The sequence below is a fragment of the Mustela erminea genome, chromosome 10 (genome assembly GCF_009829155.1).
Source record: "Mustela erminea isolate mMusErm1 chromosome 10, mMusErm1.Pri, whole genome shotgun sequence".
NCBI classification, from domain to species: domain Eukaryota; kingdom Metazoa; phylum Chordata; class Mammalia; order Carnivora; family Mustelidae; genus Mustela; species Mustela erminea.
In genome coordinates, this window is record NC_045623.1 from 61879932 (window position 1) to 61902125 (window position 22194).

The 22194-nt window shown below is 44.2% G+C and overlaps 1 protein-coding gene across 15 annotated transcripts in view; it reads right to left on the bottom strand.

Annotated features, from left to right (window-relative positions):
• The window catches only part of FGGY (FGGY carbohydrate kinase domain containing), a 520049-nt gene that overhangs the window by 339832 nt on the left and 158023 nt on the right, over positions 1-22194 (bottom strand). The gene's annotated exons all lie outside the window — the stretch shown is intronic.

The following is a 22194-nucleotide window of genomic DNA, read 5'->3' on the forward strand; positions in this document are numbered from 1 at the left end:
AAGCTACCAGACTCCAGTCCCCCTTACACATTTAACTGGACCAGGGATGGACATGTGACCTAACTGAGCCAGTCAGGTTCCTTCTACTCAGGATCCAAATGGAGTCATTTAACTTCTGCCTATGAATAAGGGGAGATAAACCTGGAAACTGTAAAGTGGACATTCTCTGCCAAGTACCTAGAGAAGTAGAACTTCACAAAGAGAAGAGTAAAGCAGACAGAAGCAGTAGCAAGAAAGGTTTCCTACCAACCAGGCAACTCTCCAAGTCCTGGTTTCAATTATTCCCTTCCCAAGAGGCTACAATAAAAGGAATGTATCATAAGCACAAGAGTATCTTGGGGAACCTTAGGGCCACAGTGAAGAAGATCCACAAGAGAGATATTCTAGAATCTGTGAGAGGGTGACACACAGCAGACACTCAATAAATATTTGCTGAACAACTAGACAACCTCTCACTTTCACCTTCCAACCTTACACTTGAGGCGCACTTCAGAGTCTAGAAATGGATTTCACCTGTGTTATCTCCTCAGCATGAGGGAAAGTTCTGAGTATTATTACATCTACTTTATAGACATATGACTGGCCTTTATCTACATTTGCCCTCAAATTCTCTGAGTCCTTCCTACTTCCCCCCCTTCCCTATCACTACTATATAAGCTATTAATGTGCATGACAGCAAAAATATAATCCCAGGTCCAGGGTCCCATTCAAACAATAGTAATATCAAAAGGGTTCAGCAGTAAATGACAGTGTGAAGCCCATTTTCCATTACTGTTATTTGTTTTAAATTCCTAAGCACTGAGGTGAGAGCTTACATCTAGAAAGAGCTAGGCTTCTCTTTGAATACCCATACGTGTTCATGACAAACAAGGCAAAACTTAGAGCTGACTAAATGTGCCTATCCCATCTATAAACTAGAGGTATCCTCAGGCCCTAACAGGGTCACAATCAGGAAAATGGTAGCCTTTGAGACTGTGTGAGTCAACCTAGCAGTCTGCCTTCTTCAGGGCAGTCCCCGACATCTCTTTCCCTGTGCTCTGTGGTCTCAGTGATCAGTTTCTAGGGAGAAGGACAAAAGGTAGCCTCCTTCCACGGGCTCCAGGAATCCAGGGCTGGTCACTAGAAATGAATGGCTAAACCACAGCAGCAACAACCAGCGCTTCAAGCCAAAGCTGAACAAGATTCCTAAACTCTGAAAACAACTGCTTCTGTTAGATCTTGTATACGGCCATTAAGGATTTCGCATAATGAGAGCTTTCAGTCTGGACAGCCTGGAGCCAAGCAGACAGCCACCATGGACAATGGGACCTGAGCAAATGTCTCCAAGAAAACTTCAAGCTTCTTGACAAGAAGAGACACACTGCAATAGGAAGCTTGAGGAAGCCAGGGAATGTCATTTCTTCTTGAGACCAGGCCAGCTTCACCTACCAAAGCCACAGACCCAAGTCCAATGTCTGTCTATCGGATGAGAAACCAGAAGCATCTAATTAGAAGCATGAGGTATCCTTAAGAACACACGTGGTCTTGGAGGAAGAGAGAGCAGTCTGGTCCCTGCTTTCTCTAAAAGCAGTCTGGAGATTAGCCAGCAAAGAGAAGGGGGCAGAGTTTGCAGGGATGAGAAGGAATGTCTCCTGATGCCTGATCTCTCACTCTGAGATGCTGACAGACTGTATGTAAGGATCCCATGCTGTTCTCATGTTGGGCTACATGATGCACAAGTGCATTGTCATCAGATGCCGGGTGGGCCAAGAGCATGTAGCCCCATGCATGGATTTTTAATGCAATTCTGTGGGGAAAATCTCTCCTTCCCTTCCACTCCCCAGCCAGTACACAGTCCCAGCTGAGGGGCTCAATCTTATTGAATTAATTCTATTTTTTGAACCATCGGGCCTGTCACTATCTTTCCTATATTCCTCCGCAGCTCACAAGAGAGCCCCCACACACCTCATCTCATGTGATTCTCAGGGCGGTTCAGAGGTGTGTAGGTGAATATACAGTAGTCCAGTTTCAGACAGGGCTTAGGCTAAAGTCACATAGGACTTCTAGCTCTAAAGTGAATGTTCGTTTCTCCCACTGTGCCACAGTCACCATCCTGAGGCTCCCGGACCCATCAGAAATGTGGGGTTTGGCCTCTGGGGAACAACATGATAGAAGCCACTGCCATTCTTTACTGAAGAAAACAAACAAATAAAACACATTTCTGTACACTAAAAACTTTCAGAGATTTCTTCCAATCCTGATCAGCTCATTTAACTTCTACCAACTGAAAAATACCTTCCATGCACGGAGGGTGAATGGGGGAGGAGAAGCCCAGAGCAGGCCCTCAACACTAGTCAGGCTTAGCTGTATCCCATCATGTGACAGCTGAAGCCAGTGCACACTAGACACTCTCCGTGCAGAAGGAGTTAAGCCTATCTTCCGGTTACCAAGCAACTAACAAAAACTAGTCTTTTCAAGAAAAAAAGAAATCGGTGGTGATTTGGGATGTATGACTTGGCATGAAAGGCTTCTGCATTCCAATAACAATCCTTTGAGCTAAGCAATCCCCCAGGCTTGAAAGCAGCTAAAGAGAACAACTTCTTACTTTTTTTTTTTTTTAATCATCTATTACTTCATAAAACCACAGCATTTCTTGGGAGGTGGCTACAACTCCAAGTGCACACAGCTGCAGGTCTCAGCAGAGGGTGGGGACAGAGCAATATATCCAAGAGTTGGAGCCAGGCAGCAGCCGCCCTGCCCGCCTCGGGGCAGAGCGATGTAACTTTCTCCCTTGCCCTTTCCTTGTGTGTCGGGGGAGGCAGGGAGGTATCTTCCAGCTTCTCGAGGCTGAAGGAACTAATGGGGAACAGGAAACAAGTCCTGCAGGGTATGTCAGAAGACACCAGGGTCTGGGAGCAGCATGAGAAGGTGGGGAGGAGCAGCTAAAACGGGATCATCCAAGGATTTTATTATGAATTGCATAGAGACTCTGTCTGGGTATCTGCTGCATGCAGTGAAGAAAAGTGAGGAAACAGAGCTCCCTGATTCCCCACCCACTGAGTGATCCTGCCTAAGCAGCCCAAGTCCTCACAGTGTCGTTTTCCAGCATTTAACTTCCAGTGAAAAAGCAAAACCTTATCCTCACTCTACGTCCAAGAGTCCAAATTAGGGCACAGACTGATAGGCCAGAGAAGAAAGATGTTTCAGTAGGAAACGTAATCTTCAACGTCATTCTGAAAAGAAAAATGATGCTGAAAACATAGAGCGGGTCATAATCTGCAGCCAGAAACCTCCCAAAATGAATGAAACAACTGTGTGTTTCAGACTCCCATCCACAAAGAAAAGACCAAACACCAGACATATTTCAGGTCAGACAGGCAGATACACGGAGAGGTTTGTGCTACTAGAGGCGTCTTTCTAAAAACTGAAAACTTACCATTGCGTTCCTTTGTTTAAAATGATCCAACAGTTCCTCATGGCCTAGAATCGCTGAACTCCTTGGCATGGCTCTCAGGACACTCAACACCCTGGCTCGAGCACGGCCATTATAATGATGAATCCTTCCGGGCTCATCTCCTAGCACGCTTCAGCCGGCACTCACCTCATTTCCTCCATGTGCCCAAATGCATTAAGCTCCTTCCACATTTCCACACCTTGTGTGGAGGCTCGTGCCTCTACTTGGATTGCCTTCCCCACCTTCTCCCATAACCAAACTTCTACCTTTGATTCAACTCCAATTCAAATGTCATGGCTCAGTGCATCCCTCCAGGCCCTCGCTGTATCCCAATTATATATACATGTGCCTAAATCCACCTGAAAATGACAGACTCCCAGAGGGCAAAAACCAGCTCAAAAATAAAAAAATAAAAAAATAAAAAGGGAAAAAGTTTCGGGAGTTATAAAGAAATTTAAAGTCAGGCCTTTTCAAAAGAAAATGACAGCAGGGCTGGAGAAAGATGTGCACAAAAGGAAAAGGTAATTAATAAGATGACGTATGGCAATAATGTAATGAGCCTGATACCAAGGTTTGGTGAGTCAGCCTCATAACTTTATCGTAATATTTTGTGTAGGTCATATATTTGCCTCTAATGAGTAATCACAGACAAGGTTCATAGGAGGGAAAGGGCTTCAGGGTTGGATTAGCCAGAAAAGGTTCCATGGGGAAGAGATGTGAGCAGAAGACTAGAGGTCAAGTTGAACAAGCATCTATGCCGCTACTGAGAATGAAACCCAAGAAACAAAAATCTGAATTGACAGGATTGCCCCCATTAGAGAAGGATTTATTTAACTGTACCATCATAGAACTTATTTGGGAAATGAAATAATTCCATTGCATAATTTAAATTAATCTTTAGGAACTCGATTTGTACCCATCCTTCCCCACCCTCTCCCTAGAGCCCTATGGTTGTACAGAAAGGCAAACTTATAACCCACAATAGACTTCATTTCCCAACCATAAAAAAAAAAGTTAACCATTTTCACAAAAACCAATCATATTTAGCAAAACTGACTTTGCCAGGAATATGATACCACCACATGCATTAGGAAAACAAGGCTGTGGAATGTGGGCTCTAAGAACACTGGAGTCAGGCAGACCTGAGTTTGATTACCAGCCTCACCACTTCACAGCTGTGTAGCTTTAGGCAAATTAATTCTCTAAGCCCCAGTTTCCTCAAGTGCCATATTACTAGCATCTATCTCAAAGGATGTTGTGAGAAATAAATGAAATAATGTAGAGTGCCTGATCAGTCAACAAGTTTTACCCTCATTACTGCTATAGAGCTCCATGTGTTTCAAAGCACTTTGACATGCATGATCTCATCTGCCCTGTATAATTCTGTAGGGCAGGGAAGGCAAGAAATGATCAACCTTACCTTGTAGGTTGAGAAACTAAAACCCAGAAAGGGAGGACACTGTCCTAAAGCTACACACAGATCAGTACAAGGCAGACTGAAATGTAGCTCGCTAATGATGAGCCCAGGACTAGTTCAGGTGCCCACCTCCCAAAAGCATAGTAAGATGCAGAAGGACCAGGAGGAAAGGGGGGAGGTGATGGTGATCTAGACAACACAATTCTTTGTGTGTGGTACTGTCAGTGGGAGGGAGGGATGGACAGGGTCCTAATATGAAGAGAAGGCCTTGGAAGGGGTTAGAAAGTCTTGAAACAGACATGAAAGAAAGCAGAAGATCTGGACCAGTGAGAGGTTTTCCCTAATAATTCATTCTCCTGGATCCCTTGAAGCCCTTCTCATTGCTTTTCTACTTCTTAAGCAACTTTTTCCTTAGCTGCCCTTTATGGATATACCCCAAAGTTCCTCCCTCACCATTCACGTGCTGCCTGGGAACTCTCCATTACTACCATCGTTCCAACCAACTACAAGCCAGATGACCTGCCAAATCTCAAACTCCACACTCTCCTCTGCAATGTGCCTCCCGGATGTTCCACCGCACCCCTCACTCAACATGTGCAAGGCAGACTCTGTAGTCTTTCCCAAAATGTTTTCCTCTGTCTTGATTTCTATATCAGTTGATGCAGTTACCCAAAGGGCCATCTACTTCTACTTCTCCTTTTCTTTCATTTTGTACATACAATCATCCATCTAATTTAAGCTCCAAATTAATTGATGAAGAGGTCCCTACCACTTCATCCTCTATTAATATTAGTCAGGGCTCTCCAAAGAAACAGAACCAAAAGGAGAATAAATAAATAAACAAACAAATAAGTGTGTGTGTGTGTGTGTGTGTGTGTGTGTGTGTGTGTGCATCCTTCACATATATGAAATTTTATATATATATATGAAGAAAATTATTATAAGGACTGGCTCACACAATTAGGGAGGCTGAGAAGTCCCAAAATCTGCAACAGACAAGCTGAAGACCCAGAAGTTCAAATCTGAGTCCGAAGGCCTGAAACCCAAGAGAACTGATGGTGTAATTTCTAGTCTGAAGGCCAACAGCTCAAGACCCAAAGAAAACCAGTCCAAGTCCAAAGACAGGAAAAGACCAATGTCCAGCTCAAGGAAGTTAGGTATGAGAAGTTCCCCCTTGCTCAGCCTTTTTGTTCTACTCAGGTCTTCAACTGACTGGATGAGGCCACCTTGGGGAGGGCAATCTGTTTTACTTGGTCTACCAGGTCAAATGTTAATCATATCCAGAAACACTCTCTCAGATACACTCAAAATGATGTTTGAACAAATGTCTGGGCACTCTGAGGCCCAGTCAAGTTGACACATAAAATTACCCATCCCACTGTATCTTAGATAATGATCCTATTTTCAGGCCATCCCATTCCACTGCCTAGATTACAGCTACCATACCTATAGCATACTCTACAAGTGGCCACAACTCTTCCTTTCCCTGTATTAATGCCTTCTGCAATATATAACCCTGTAGCTCTCCATCAAAAGGTCAATCTGTTTCTCTACCACTTTACTTGGTCTGCCTTACAATTTACTTTGACCAGTGGAAGGGAGCAGAGGTGCCACTTTGCTACTTCTGAACAGAGGCTCTTATCTTCTTGGGGTGGAGTGCTGCCTAGTGAGGCAGCTCAGGCTGGCCTACTGGATGACAAGAGAACCCGTGGAACAGAAATGAAACACCCAGTCAAGGCTCCAGACATGCAAGATTGCTAAGCAAAGCCAACACCAAAACCTTACCCGGGAAACCTACTCTACTCTTGACTGAGTGGAGATCAGAAAGATAGTCTATCTTAGCTCATCCCAAATCAGCAAGCTGCATAATTACAAAGTAAATAAATAGTTGGTTTTTCACTCCATTAAGTTTTGAGGTGGTTTGTTACCACCCCAACTGATAACAGCAGCTAACTTTACATCTCACCCCCTCTGATTCCCACCACCTACAAAGCCAATTAGAACACAACCGCCTATGTAACATGTACATTTGACTATAAAAATCATTCACTCTGGGGCGCCTGGGTGGCTCAGTGGGTTAAGCCGCTGCCTTCGGCTCAGGTCATGATCTCAGGGTCCTGGGATCGAGCCCTGCATCGGGCTCTCTGCTCCGCAGGGAGCCTGCTTCCCTCTCTCTCTCTCTCTCTGCCTGCCTCTCTGCCTACTTGTGATCTCTGTCTGTCAAATAAATAAATAAATAAAAATCTATAAAAAAAAAATCATTCACTCATTCCTTCATTAAGTATTTACATGGTATTGTCTACATGTCAGGTACTGTGCTCAGTGATAGGGAAATGAACAAACAACACACAGCTCCCACCTACAGAGAGTTTTCAATCTAGTATACTTTGTACCCTTCAAAGTTTTCTACCTTTGTAGTTAAAAATAAAATTCACTAACATGGCATATACAATCCATGTCTTACCAGCTTCATCTCCGATCACTCTGAAATACTATACTAGAATCACCCACATACACCGTGCTTTTTCTTACCATAACATCTTTATTCCTAGTGTATCCTACTCTTCCCTCTTCAACCTGGCCAACATGTACTCATCATTCTGTACTCAACTCAGGTATTACCCACTCTACACATTCTTCCCTGATTCCCCTAAGCTGAGTAAGGTGCTCCCATGCTACACCCCCATAATACTCTGTGAATATCCCCATATGGCACCTCCCGTCATACCCATTCATGGGTCTGTCTTCTTCATTAGACTGAAAGCCCTAAGGGGGGGGGGCAGTGAGTCGGGGAGAGACTGTTGGTTTTTTTTTTTCCAGTCTCTCTATTCCTAGGACCTAGGATTGTATCTGCTTTATAGATGACGAATAATGTTAGCTGAATGGACGAATAAATTAGTGAGCAGAGATGTACAAGCTAAAAAGGAGTTTGTGGAAATGGGAATAAGGAATGAATGAATAAATGAATGAGACTGTGAATAAGAACGGTCCCAGACTCTCTTTCCTCATTCAAGTTAATGGCTTTTCACCGTCTGTCTTAGGAGCAGAGACATTCTAGCCAAGCCAGACTGCCAGGAAGATAAATTTCTCTTCTTGGGGGTGAGTAGGTCTTTGGAGAAGTTTCATTTTAATTGGAAAATGGATTCATTCACTTCCTGGCTTGGATTCCTGGGTCAGTGCAACCCCGTGCTGAATGGCTGCCAAGTACCACTGCAGAGGGGGCTGAGGCGGGAACAGCATTCCATCAAATGGGCAGTGTTCCGGGACACCTGAGGACAACCTGGCGTCAGGTCCAGGCTGGCCCTGACATGGATGCACCCTCTTCTTTCTTCCCCAAATTTCCTTCAACGTGAAATTTACTTATCCCCTTCCAGTAAAGGACAGATACACTCTACTATTCCATTTGGTGTTTCTCTGGGCCTTATTTGGGCAGGCATATCCCACTGTTCAAAGTTCCACTGTCATTTCCTGCAAGGCACAGACAAGGTCCACAACGGAGAAATCCCTTCACAACTCAACTAGTAGAAAGAGATCGTAACTTCATAACCTCTTATAATGGATGCGGACTAGCTCAGCATCACAGGAAACATCCCTTTCATAGAACACTTCTAGTGTCTTTTGTGAAGGTCTTTGTAGAGGGTACTGAAAACTATGATTTCTGTGACCCAGCTCCAGCTTCCTCTCGTGCCTCATCTCTCAACACCTTCACCTGTCAGCTCCCCACCACCCCAGTCCCTGATTCTCCAAATGGATTGAGGCAGTGGCAGTTCTGAAAATACAATATGCTGCTCTCCACAGAGGTGCCTTGAACATTCTGCTGCCTCTTCTCCAGAGCCAGAAGGCAAGGGTGTGTATCCTGGCTCTTAACACTTCATAGCCGTGGCACTTTGGGAAAGCTACTTCACCACTCTTCACTTCAATCTCCTTGTCCTATAATAACTACAGAGAACAATACTGCTACTTACACCATTGAGTTGTTGAGAGAACAAATGAGCAAATGTATGTGAAACGTTTAGAGCACGGGGCACAGAGTAAGCACTTCTCAAATGACTGTTCTTATTATTAGAATGTCAGAGGCATGACTTGGTTCCATCTTCAGGAAGGAGCAGGAGCCTTAGAGACTGACCCATTCAGCTTCAAACCTTGGTTCTTCTCCTTTTTAGTTGTGTCTCTTCTGGCCAGTGAATCGCCTACTCTCTGCGGGTCTCATGTATGTACACGGCAATGCCCAGTTCACCGTTCTGTTAGTAGGATCCAACTTGATGTGTTTATAGACATTAATGTGCCCATCTTGGTACATCCCCAATAAGGGTTAGTTTCCTCCGCAATCCTTACTCTTCTCAGATTATATGGGGGCCTATCTGTCTCCAACTAGACTATTTCCTCCTTTAAGGGAAGGACCATAATTTTCTCATCTGTTCCACTATAATTAGCATGAAATACTTATTTCTCAAATGAAATATTTATTGACTATGCTACAATATGTCTACAAGCCCTGGTTTGTGGTCAAGTTTGTGCTAAAACCATGCATGAAAAGGCAGGTGTATACTGGCCCCAAGTCTCATGTTGTTTATTGGGTAAGTGGAACAGAGTCTGCGTATGAAACACTTGGCAGCCATGTATAAAGAGTACAGAATGGTCCAAGTTTAGGGGTGCTTGGGTGGCCCAGTCAGTTAAGCATGTGCCTTCGACTTGAGTCATGATCTCTAGGTCCTGGGATCTTCTGGGATCGTGCCCTGAGTCAGGTTTCCTGCTCAGCAGGGAGTCTGCCTCTCCCTCTCTCCCTGACCCTCCCCCTGTTCATGCTCTCTCTCAAGTAAATCAATAAAATCTTTAAAAATAATAATAATAATCCAAGTTTAATCATACCTGTTATAAACTAAGGATACTGCATGGTCATGAAAGAAAGAGATGGCTGTGGGCAAGCAGCCAAGGAAAGGTGTTATGTGGGAGGTAGTGTCTGACCTCAGCGTGGAGGGAAGGCACAGACCAGGAGAGATGGGGTGGAGGGTGGTCCAGCTGGTGCTGAGAAACTGCCTGAGAGAAGCTCAGGAAGAAGCATCAGTTGTATCCCCAGCCATGGAAAAGGAATCCTGAGAAGTTCAGCCTGAGAGAAGGATACTGAAGTACAGTAAGCGGAAATCTGAATTTGTATTAGACACTGAGGTCAGAAGGGAAAGGGAGACACCATCAGTCCTGGTGGGCAGTGGTTTGTGAAGGCGGTTTTAGGAAGTTTGGACAGAACGCCATGTGGGCAGTCTGGGGGACGGAAGACAAAGGAGGCAGGACAGAAGGCATATGCATTTCTGACACAGAAGGAGGAGAAAGCACAAGAAAAGGAAGGGAGGAAGAAAAAGACAAAGCAAAAGATGGACAAAAAGAAAGGGGAGATAGGGCAAAGTAAACTAAACAAACAGGTTAAACAAGAGAAATGAATAAAATAAGACAGAAAAGAAACAGAAAAATGAAGACGTGTGGAAAACAACAGCAGGACCATGGCAGTGTCCCCGACGAGACACACCATGGAGAATGCAGGGCAGGAGCCAGAGTCTGCTGTCAGTCTCTATCCTCTGGGTGAATGAAGTCATGGCTGATGTCACCGCCTCTGAGTCACATGTCCACCAAGGGAGAGGTGGCAAGAGCCCCTGCCTGGAGTTTAGTTCCACCCTCCTGGACAAGAGGGGTTCAATCACCACTCATTCTCTGGGGTACTGTCTAGTCTGGTCCTGATAGCACTGAAATGAGGACACTTCTCCTCTGTTCAGGGAGGACACGGCAGCCACGTGAGCCCTGCGTTTCAGCTTCAGGCTCTTGAGATGGGAGTATCAGAAAAGAGGAGACAGATAGTTCCTAGCCTCTCTCTGCCTGTGACTGAGGTACGGTGGCTCTATCCATGTGTAAACAGGAAACTCCCATCAGGAATAGCATTAAACACACAGATGGAACTCGAAAGGTGCTTTCTGAATGACTCGCTTCACTGCCTTCCCACGCACAGGACTTGCAGCCCCGCAGAGGTCTCATCTCCGCAGATCAGTAGAACTTGACCAGTGTCGAATCCACGTACCCAGCCTGCCTTTTGCAACCCACCCCACCTGAGGGCTTACTTAGCTCCCCTCCACCATCAGCCCCTGCCTACAGACCACTTCCTCCTGACTCCTCCCCTCACTGGGGTGTACTTCCACAGTGACCTGAATTCCATCCAACTTGCAGTGCACTGTGACTTCCTTTCTTCATTTCTGTCCCTTTTCTAGAACAGAAGGACCTGGGGGACAGGGCCTCTTATGTTCACTGCTATAGTCCCAGCACTTTGCCGAGTTCCTGGAATACAGTACATTTTCAATAAACATCTGCCGAATGAATGAATGTCCCTGACTGATTCTGGTGGGAACTGAGGAGCACGCACTGTTCATAGAGCACTTCTGAAAGGTGTCCTCATTCTCATAGCCGTCATCCTGGGCATGTTTGTTGCTGAAGACAACACCCCATAAGTTACCAGTAATAGGGGAAGTGAGACTGCCCTGGGGCATCTGAGGATGGACTGACCCTCTCGCAAGCTCTTCCGCTCTCCCTGATCCTTGGTCTGTGAGCTGTTATGAGCACGTGCTTGAGGAACTTCGAGCTGGATCCCAGCCTGACCACTCATGAGCTGCAGGAGGTGAATGCTCTCAGCCTGTTGCCACCTGTTCAAACAGGACAGTAATACCCGCACCCCAAGTTGTCCCTAAAGATTAAGCACACTTTCTTTGTTAATTGCCTGCCCTCACAATAATGTGAATTTTTCCCTTCCCTCTCAGCTTTCTCAGCTGCATCTAGAGATAAGAATATGAAAAATAGACCTAATTTTCTTTCCCCAAATCAACTACTTCCATCATATTCATCATTTGAAAATATGTCATTATATCAGCATTCTACAACTTACCAAACACCCCACCACCACCACCGGCCAAGACACAGAGAAACAATATTGCCACTAACACCATTTTATAGACAGAAACCTAAGGCCTGGAGTGAAGAGAATTGCCCAAGATCATGAAGCGAGTAAATGAAAAGCCTGGGTGAAACCCCAGCCACTTGAATTCCAAGGCCACTGCACTACTGTCCAGTTGCCGCTCCCCAGGACAAGGGAGGTTCTCCAAAAACACTTGCACAGTGATTCACTGTCTTTCTCAGGTCCATGGGCTGGTCTCTGACCCCCAGCCAAAGCCAGACCACATGGCTTCACACCAAGACAACTGCACTAGGGTTCAGTCGGGTCCCAATACTCTTCTCATGTATCTTAGATCCACAGAGTGCCAGGCTTGCGGGAGAATCTCAGGGCTCACAGAGACCCCCTGGTTGCAAATACCAGACCACGGATGGGTGCGAGTCCATGACCCTTCATTTTCACTAATTGATGAAGCGAAAATAATAAATATATTGGGGAAGCTAAAATCCTTATTACTAAAAATATATGAATAATTAATTGGTAAAAAGATCATCTTTCCTAATTGCTCGCTTTGCTTTACTTGGCTTTACTTGGGCAAGCTCCAATAGGCTTTACACGCCTGCAACTGGGAGAAAATGCCTGTGCCACAGTTCAGACCCTCTGGCAAAGCCCGAATGAGAGGCAGAGGCCAGGAAGGGCAGAGCCACTGACTCAGGCAGCTCGCTCATTCCCTCTGAACACTCCCTAGTCTTGCATTTTTTGAGCCAAAAGACACTGACTGTTGAGATTACGAAGCTTGGAAGGCAAACTAAGGCAGCTTTTGAAGAGGGTGTGGGATGGGTATTGATGAGGCTGGAGAGTTGAGATCAGACTTTTTATTACTGAGGTCCCTCCCAAGTTTTACCAAATCTGTAGCCTCTCCATACAGGAAGGATTCGGGAGACATGGGGTTTGAAGGCGATCCCTGAATGACTTTATCATTCGGCCAGGAGAGTGGCCACAGCTCGGTGCACAAAGATAACCCTTGAGTGAGGTCTTAGCTGCAAAGGTACCTCGAGGACCCCTGGGTTCAGAAGAGGTAAGGAGCTAGTTAAATAATTTACTAATTTTTTTTTTTGAACTATAAACACTTTGAGGTGAATGCCAAGGGGAGGAAGAAGCCAGCTCTTCAAGAGGTAACTAACGTGCTGGAGAATGGACAAATGGATAAGGAGGAATGGGTTGGAATTTGTGTCATGGAGGGTCTCAGGCATGGTCCTTTAACTGGGAGTCTAACTTGGGATGACTAAGATAACTTTTTATTCTAGAATTCATATCTAACTTCAAAATTTCAGTCAGGTAAATTTGTTATCTGGGATTTTCAGCCTGAACTATGGGAACTAGCTCTCTCTACCCAGGTGTTTCATCTGCAGAGAAGACCGGGGACCGTGCCTGATAAAGGCTGGAGTTGGACCAACTAACCTCTGCAACTTCTTTTTTAAAACCTAGGTTTAGATTCCAGCCCTGCCCAATGCAACAGTCAGTAAATGGTAATCTATTTCACTTCCTCTATCCTCACCTTCTCTACCTGCAAAGTAAGTGAGAACATGTACCTCACAGGAATTTTGTAAGCATGAGGTCAGCCAGCAAACTTAAAAGCACATAGTAGATATCTTACAAGTTCTAGTACAAGTGTTAATGATGTTTGCAGACAGCAATCAAACAGGGTCACTATCTTAAATAGAATTTACTAAGCTTCTCAATAAGGTAAAAGGGCTTTAACATTTCAAACTGCTTTTAGAAGTTTCACAATGTCTCAGTTTACTGAAAAAACTTGAGGACTGACAATGGATGGATTGAAGGGTAGAGAGATGGACATACACATGATAAAGCAAGTAAAATGTTACTGGCAGAATCCAGGTGATAGTTCTGAGTATGTACAATAACATTCTCTCAAACTTACTGTATGTTTAAAGATTAGATCATAAAATGCTGGGGGGAAATCACTTTTATAGCCTCTTAGTGGTCTTAGACTTGGAAACAACTTGAGATAAAGGTCACTCTTGGCTTCTACTTTGTTTCCCATCACCAAGCACAAGTTAGCAGCGGAAAGTCTGTTTCACTGTTGAGAGTATGTCCCTAGAAGAGCAGAACAGCTTTCTCATTTTGAACAAAAACAACAACAACAAAAAAAGAATAAAACCAAGCCATATATTCAGAGAAATGAGACTGACTTATCTTTCCAGAAGACTCCCATCCATCTAGCATCTTTTCCTGACTTCTGGCCTGCCTCCTCTCTTGCCTTGATCAACATCTATCTACCTTGAATTTCCAGATTTCCAAAGTGACCGTTCACCTCCACAGGGCTGACTGATCTGAGTTCCTCTATCAGGATACACATTAAATGCACTGTCTGTCTTCTTGTCTTTTCTAAAGCTAATATTCCCTCCCATAGGTGCATTTTAGCTACTATATGAAAAGAATGTTGTTCATTTTCCTATGGCATCATCTATAAGGCATAAAAGCAGCTGAACTTAGCAACCTTGCTCTTGCCTCTCCGGTTACACTAAAAAATGTCTGGATGTAGCTGACATCCCTGCACAGTGGTCAGGAAGGCAGGCAGCAGAAGTGCTGGGCACATGGGACTTCCTGGTACAGCCATACATGTGGCTCTGACTAGGCAATGTGAATTCATTTAACAGGTATTTACTGAGGATAATTTTAATGCCAATCACTGTGTTTGGCTCTGGAGAGACAACTGCCAAGTATGGATAGAGAGATTTAGTCCCTGCTCTTACTGAGCTAAAAACCCATCGACCCAAAGGAGAAGGAACTTGGTTTAACGCGGGCGGGGGGGGGGGGGGGCGGAGAACAAGACCTGATTTAGGTTCATGAGAAGGTTCATGAGAACCTTCACTGAAGACCCAATTCTAATCCCTGTAGACAGTCACTTCATTTCTTTGAGCCTTGTGTATTCACCTGTAAAATGTGGCAAATAGTAATATTTATCCCACAAGACTACGTCATAGATCAAATAAAGAAAATATACATCAAAGTCTGCCATAAGCCATAAAGTAAAATACAAAATATAGTACAATAATAGCTACCATTTATTAGATGTTACTAGTTATCTGACCAAGTCCTTTAATGACAGGGGGAGGGGTCTCCTTTTTAAAATTACTTTGTTGGGACTATAAAACTAAAAGAATACCATACATACTTGGCAGAAATCAAATATGCAAATGCAAGGATGATGAGGAAAGGACTCGCTGTCCAGGTAAATGAAGGCACCAGCCTCAACACTCCGTATATTTAGTTACGAGCCCAGTTCTTGGGCAGACCCTTCCCCCTCCCCCCTGCAAGAGAGAAAATTCACAAAAGATGCCCTGGCAAAAGCTGACAACACGGTCCACACTGCTCAAAGGCTGGGAGGAATCTGGTCCAAAGGTAACAGGGCCCCTGGTATTAACATTCCAAAGAGAGGCTGTTGGATTCCATATGTTCACCTCAGAGTCTCTCTCACAGGGTAGAGGGAGCAGCTTCAAGGGTTGAGCTCCTCAAGACATAGAGCCACGGAAGAGAGGCCAGGAGTTACTGCCTCCATCTGGGGCCTTCACTGCCCACACAAAACAAGCCAGGACTCAAGGTAACAGGACTGCAGCCAAGGGGTGGCTCTGGGTAGAAAGGAGTGGGAATACTCCAAACTTCTTTCCACAATGGGGAAGAGAAAAGGAACTTATACATAGTGTGCAGGAGATATGTACTTTAGAACGGAACTATTGGTCAGTTGTATACAACAATCAAAAATGGCATAAATAGTGATTTGGAAAATTCAGCCATCTGTTCATCCATCCATCGGTTAAAATATCCACTGAGTGGTTAGTGTTAGATGCGAAGCAGTGCCCTAGACATGAGGGACACAGAGATAAATGAGGCACACGTAGTGCAATAAATTCCAAGGTAGAGGTAAGGGGGGGAATGCCATGATGGACAGAGGGCAAGAGCCTCATCAACCCCCGATGGAGAAAGTCAAGGAAGGCTTCCTGGAGTCTTGAAGAATTAATACAAGTTTTCCCAAGTGAAGGACAAAATCTTAAGTTTGCCACAAAGGAAAAACCTAAGCGAAGACTCAGAGGTGTGGGAGAATGTGAGTACGGCATCGCTAAAGTCACTGACCGAGAAGCTCCCCGTCTGGAAAAGCTTTCCACTTCTCTAAGCATTTTGTTATAGGAAAAGTAATGATGGATTCCTTGAACAAATTCCCAAAGCCTGGGTCTCCAATCCAAACGCCTAGAGGGTAGTGCTGGGAAAGGAAATGAGCAGAGTAAGCTGGGTGGGGGGACACTCGCCCCTCCTAAAGGGGGCAGCCCCTGCTCAGCACCAGCCAATTCCTTCCACATGGGAATGTGGGCCCCCGACTGCCAAATCCTTTTGTTATTTCTTCTAAAGAAGCAGAAAATCTGGATTTTTACGTGAAGTTTCTTAGTTTTTAATTGTTGAAAACTAATTAAAAAAAAAAAAAAAGTTGTTGGGGTGTGTGTGTGTGTGTGTGTGTGTGTGTGTGTGTGTTTTTCCAAGCACAGGATAGGTCAAACAAAACCCATCTGGGGTCCAGATTTAGCCTGCGGACTGCCAGGCGGCAGCCCTCATGTGTTGCAAGAAATGAGCACTATTTGAGTGCAGCCAGTAGGGCCGGTGGAGGCCGGCAGGATTTGGTGAGAATCCTTGCGCCACCCACATTAGCTGTGTAGCTTTGCAGAAGTTATTTAAGCCCTCTGGATCTTGTTTCCCTCATCTGTATAATGGGATAATAATACTGTGTTGGTGCTTTTAAGGAAAACAAGCCCAAGTAGGAAAAAAAAAAAAAATCCTATGCTAAATAATGAACTAATATAAACCCGAAAAGTTAGCTAGGACTACAAGATCTTTTTTTTTTTTTTTCATGAAAAATTACCAAGAAGTAATAAAAGCATGAGCACTATGTTATAAGAGAAGCAAACTCTTCCAACCATAGATACTGCACCCCATTAGTAACGTTTTTTGTACACATAGTCGGTTTTTTTCTATACTGATAACTTTTTAAAGATTTTATTTATTTGAGAGAGAGAGCACGCATGCACGAGTAGGAGGGAGGGGCAGAAGCAGAGGAAGAACCAGACTTTCCCCTAAGCAGGGAGTCCAACTCCAGGTTCCCTCCCAGGACCCCTGGATCATGATCTGAGCTGAAGGCAGACACTTTACAGACTGAGCCACCCAGACATCCCTCTATACTGATAATTTCTTAAAACAAAAGTATCCATAAAACTGCATGTTCACTTTTATAATTTTTCCTTTTAACATTATAATGTAAACTTTGTTGTCATCATCCAAATGTTTATTACCTAACTAGTACTATCCAGAGTGATTTCTAAGTCATAAACCAGAGATCACGTCACACTTATCATTAAAATCCACTGACCCTTTCCCTTCTATTAGAATAAAATCCAAATTCCTGCCCATGGCCTCAAGGCCATGCAGGAGATGGTCCCTACCCACTGTTCCAACCCACTTCCCACTACTCTGCCTTGCTCACAGCCTCAGCCCTGCTGACCTCCTCTGCTGATCTCACAGGTACTTTCCTCCCCTCATGAATGTGCTGCCCTTTCTTCCTGAAATCATCATTATTCAGGTCAAAATAAAACCTCCCAAGAAAGAACACATCAGCCATGCCAAATCTGTTCATCTGTATTTTTCCTTCAAAGCATTTTCCAGAAAATAGAATCACTGTGTGTGTGTGTGTGTGTGTGTGTGTGTGTGTGTGTGTGTGTCTTTGTCTATTTTCTGCCTCTCTGTACTAGAATCTTAGTTCTCAGAAGTACCCAGGACCCTCATCTGTCTTGCTTACTTTGGAATCTCTAATGCCCAAGACAGTGCCTATCGCATAGGAGACAATAAACAACATTAGTTAAAGGGGGGAAAAAAATGAACCCACCACCCATTGTTCCTGGCCTCAGATCCTCCTAAAGTTATCACTTACAAATTTCTTCCCCGAACTAATTTATCCAAACCCTGCAAGGCAAGCACTTGAAGATGGCGGGAGGGAAAAATGGTGACAAGCCCAGATTTTAGATCTGAAATGCCAAGGTTCCAATCCCAGCCTTGTCACTTATTAGCTGAGTCACCTTGGGCAAGCCTCTCAACATCTCTGAGCCTGTTTTACCATCTAATACTTACTTCATAGGGTAGAAGTAAGGATTAGAGGAGTTTAACAGATAAAATGCTCGGTAAAGTACTAGATAATTAGCATGATACATGCTTTAGCCACTGTCTATATCTGTTCCCTCATTCTGATCCGATTGCTCAGGTGAGCTGTATCTTTCTTCTCCCCTCAGACTATAATCTCCTGAAGGCAAAGACCACTTCTGGGTCCCTGCAGTGGATTAGAGGCCCTCACAGGACGGGGATGGGTGTGGAGCTACGGTGGGGCTCCCCGTGTAGGCTGGCTCACCCAGTACGAGGCTGTATGTCATTTAATGTTTCTGAGTTTCAGTTTTCTTACCACAAAAAGAGATCACGTCGATCCCATAAGACAGGTGTGAAGATTCAATACAATAATCTTTGTGAAATAAAATAATGCTGAGGCTGGAGGCAATGGTGAATTTCAGGGGCAACAGCAGAAGGTATTAGGTGAATCTGCTTCCAAGTTCAAAGCCGGCTGCCTTGTGATATAGGAATTACACATAGGATGTGGATGATTCACATACAGGAATGACTCTGAAAATACGTTTTGTACTATTGTACTGGATATTTTCTATGATTGCCTCTGACAACCTCGTGATGGTTTTTAGAAACTATCCTTAGTTATTAGTCAAACAGGAAAAATACCACTCGTTACAGCCAACTGCGTGAAATAAGATATTCTAATGTTTAAAATTCTCTCAGTTCGTGACAGGAATTACTGACATGCCCATCAGTAGAACACATTTTTTTTTTAAGATTTTATTTATTTATTCGACAGAGAGAGAGCGGTCACAAGCAGGCAGAGAGGCAGGCAGAGGCAGGGCGGGGTGGGGGGGAGCAGGCTCCCCGCCGAGCAGAGAGCCCGATGCAGGGCTCAATCCCAGGGCTCCAAGATCATGACCCGTGCTGAAGGCAGAGGCTCAACCCACTGAGCCACCCAGGCGCCCACAAACATTTTTTAAACACAACGGAAGTGAAGATGTAACTGCTATCTGAGTATCTACTTTTGCATAAAGGGCTTTACAAATATCTGACTCAATTATAACATTTCCTCAAAGCTGACACTGCTCTTCTCATTTTACAGCTAAACGCTGAGATGCAGAGAGGTTGACTTAGTTTGTCTGAGGCCCCAGGATAGGTAAATGGCAGAGAGTGAATGCAAGTGAATCTGGCTTCAAATCCTGCACTTCACTTCTGTTACAGAACTGTGATTTATCCCCCAAATTTCCCCAATATCTTGTATCAGCTCTGCTGCAAAGGTCAGATGAATGTGGGTGGACAGTAATAGCCCTATACATGCAGTTTAAAGCCAGAATCACTAAAGAGAAAGACCACAGTCCCCACCATAACTGCCATTAAAAATGAAATGGTATATTTCAAAGAAAGGAAATTAACATTATCTTCCACAAAGTTTGAAACAAAAAGAAATCAAAGATAAAATAATAGGTATTATTATATAGTCAAGAAGAAGGAAAGAATGAGGCCAAACAAGGAATAAAAATGAGCTGGGACAAGCCTCTTACTTCACAGGACTAGAACCAGGCTTTCCTGACCTCTAATGGAGTTGTTTTGTTTTTTTCCATAGTTCCTCACAAAGAGCACTCTACTCACACCTTCCACAGCTAACAGGAAGTTATCAAACTACCTCTCTATGCATCCCGACTCCCTTCAAAAAATCTATATATACAGGAAAAGGCACATTAGAACCAGAGAATCATTTCATTTCCCCAGTACACTATCAGGGCAACAGAGCAGAGAGGCATGAACTGGGGAGAAATGGGAGGGGCCGACAGCATCTAAACCCATCAACAAAATCCTCTGACATTCCAGCCCATTGGTTCTAGTTAGAAATGAACAATGAAAATCTCAAACTATGAAATGATTAGCTTTCTGCTCTGCTGACAATGGCAAAAAGAGGAAATGAGTTAAAAGTCGGATTGGAAGATCTCCACACAGCCCCTACACACCAGTTAATTATCTTCCATTAACACTGAGCTGTCAGGATCTGCATCAGCCCTTAACTCTCTTGACCTTCCCCAGTCTGCACCTTGTTACCCTGCAATGTTTCATGTTTATAAAGATAGGAGACTCCAGCTGTTCCAGCCTGACAGAACTTAATTTACATTTGGCCTTCATTAAGATGAGAGTCAGAATCATTGATACCAAATGGAAAAGCCAGACTGCTGGGGGTTATGAAAAATTCAAATGGCATTTTTCCTTTTATCTGACAATTCTTATTAAGGAGACATACATCAACCTGAAACACACAAACTTTAAATGTAAAGGACATGATTAAAATTCCACATTGCAAAACCAGGACCCGCGTGACTTTGCCCAAGAGCTGCGGTGGTCCTAGTCTATCACCTGGGTCTTCTGGGACGGCTGAACTCCTGATTCTGCCTGACTCTCCATGTCATCAGATTCCAGGACAAGGAGTCCACGAATGACAGCAGTACTAACGTGAGTGGTCAGCTCTAACTCTGCCATCTTGCTTGCTCCTAATAGCCAATCAACCTCCACGTCCTGCTGATAGTATTCCCTAAAAATTCTAGAACCTATCTCTTCTCCACCCCACAGTACCTACTTCAAGCCTCATGCCTTCTCACCTGGGGGAATACAAAAAGCCCCCTTACTGAGTCCCTCAAATTATTCAAAACTACTACAAATTATTCAAAGACTACCTACTATATACCAGGCATTTTATTAGAGTTGGGAGATAGCCATGAATAAAACAGATAGGCTCTCCATGCCCCCCATGGATTACAACTGTTGGAAGATCCATGCACCATGCGAATCATCGTTACAAAAGGATACATCACTACAACTTATGAAAGATACAGTGAAGTAATAAGAATGCAATAGAAAGAGAACTCTAATTTATTGGAGGGTCAGGCAAGGCTTTTCTGAAGACATAACAATAAAGCTGAAACTTGAATAATTAGTTAGGATCGGCACTGAGTAGAGGGAAGAATATTCAGGGTCAGAAGGCACAGCATCACATCACCAAGACCAAGGGATCAGCAAACTTTTCTGTAACCGTCCAGAGTCAGTATTTGCAGCCTTATAGGCACACAGTCTATATCGCAACTACTGAGCTCTGTCATTGTGATGCAAAAGCAACCACAGACAACACATAAAGGAATGAGTGTGGCTGTGTTTCAGGAAAACTTTGTGTCCCTGCAACTCTGAATTTCACATAATTTTCACAAGTCACAAACTATTATTCTCTTTTTGAATCCTTTTTCCACCATTGGAAGTGAAACCCATTCTTTGCTCCCAAAGCATCCAAAACAAGCAGCAGGCCAGATGCGGCCCCTGTGCCGGAGTTTGCCAGCCCCTAGTCAAGACAGAGGTGGCAGAGCAGAGCATGTCTGAGACACCCTGACTGAGTCCCGGTGGAGAGACTGAGCAAGGTGAGGGGCACACAGTAAGCAGAAAGGGAAAGTGAAAATGACATCACATACCATCTTCTGCGCTGTGTTACAAATTTAGGAATTTATCCTATGAGCAAAGCCAAGCCAACAAAGCGCTATAATCAGGAAACTATGAAAACCAGTTCTTAACTCACACACACACACATTTCCTCACCCCTAATCCAGTCTCTTCATCCCTGTCAAAGGTACTGAAGACATTTCCTTCCCCTTACTTAAAAATCTTCTATCACCAAATAAGGCAAACTACTTACCTGGCCTCAGCTCCTACTACCTTCAGAGAAGCATTCAGGGCTCTCAGCCCAGGACCTATGTACCTTACCAAAAATGAGCCATAGTCCTTCTCTAGCATTTCCTCCCTGTCTTCTCTAATAGGCAAAACCTCCACTCCTAACTTGAGACTCATCTTCAAGCACACCTCTCAGAAGCAAATTATGTTCTCTGGAAGCAAATTATGCTCTCTGGAAGCACTTTGCATATTCCTTTATCAAGGTGCTTAGAACATCTTCTAACAGTTCTGGTTCCATGTCTCTTTCCTCCACCCAACACCCACCCACCCCCACCTTTGCTTCCCCACCACTGCCCCAGAGGACACTGGGCCCCTTAAGGGTAAGCCTAAGTCCTCTTTGTGCTTGTGACCCCAGTACCTGTGACACTGCTGGGTCCTAGCAGAGCCTCTGTTAATATTTGGTGAATTAAAGAGTTAATAGGGGAGTAAACAAATGACAGCCCATGAGCTTAGCAGAGTCACACTTCTGACTTTGATGTGCTGTTAAACTCTTTGAAAGCT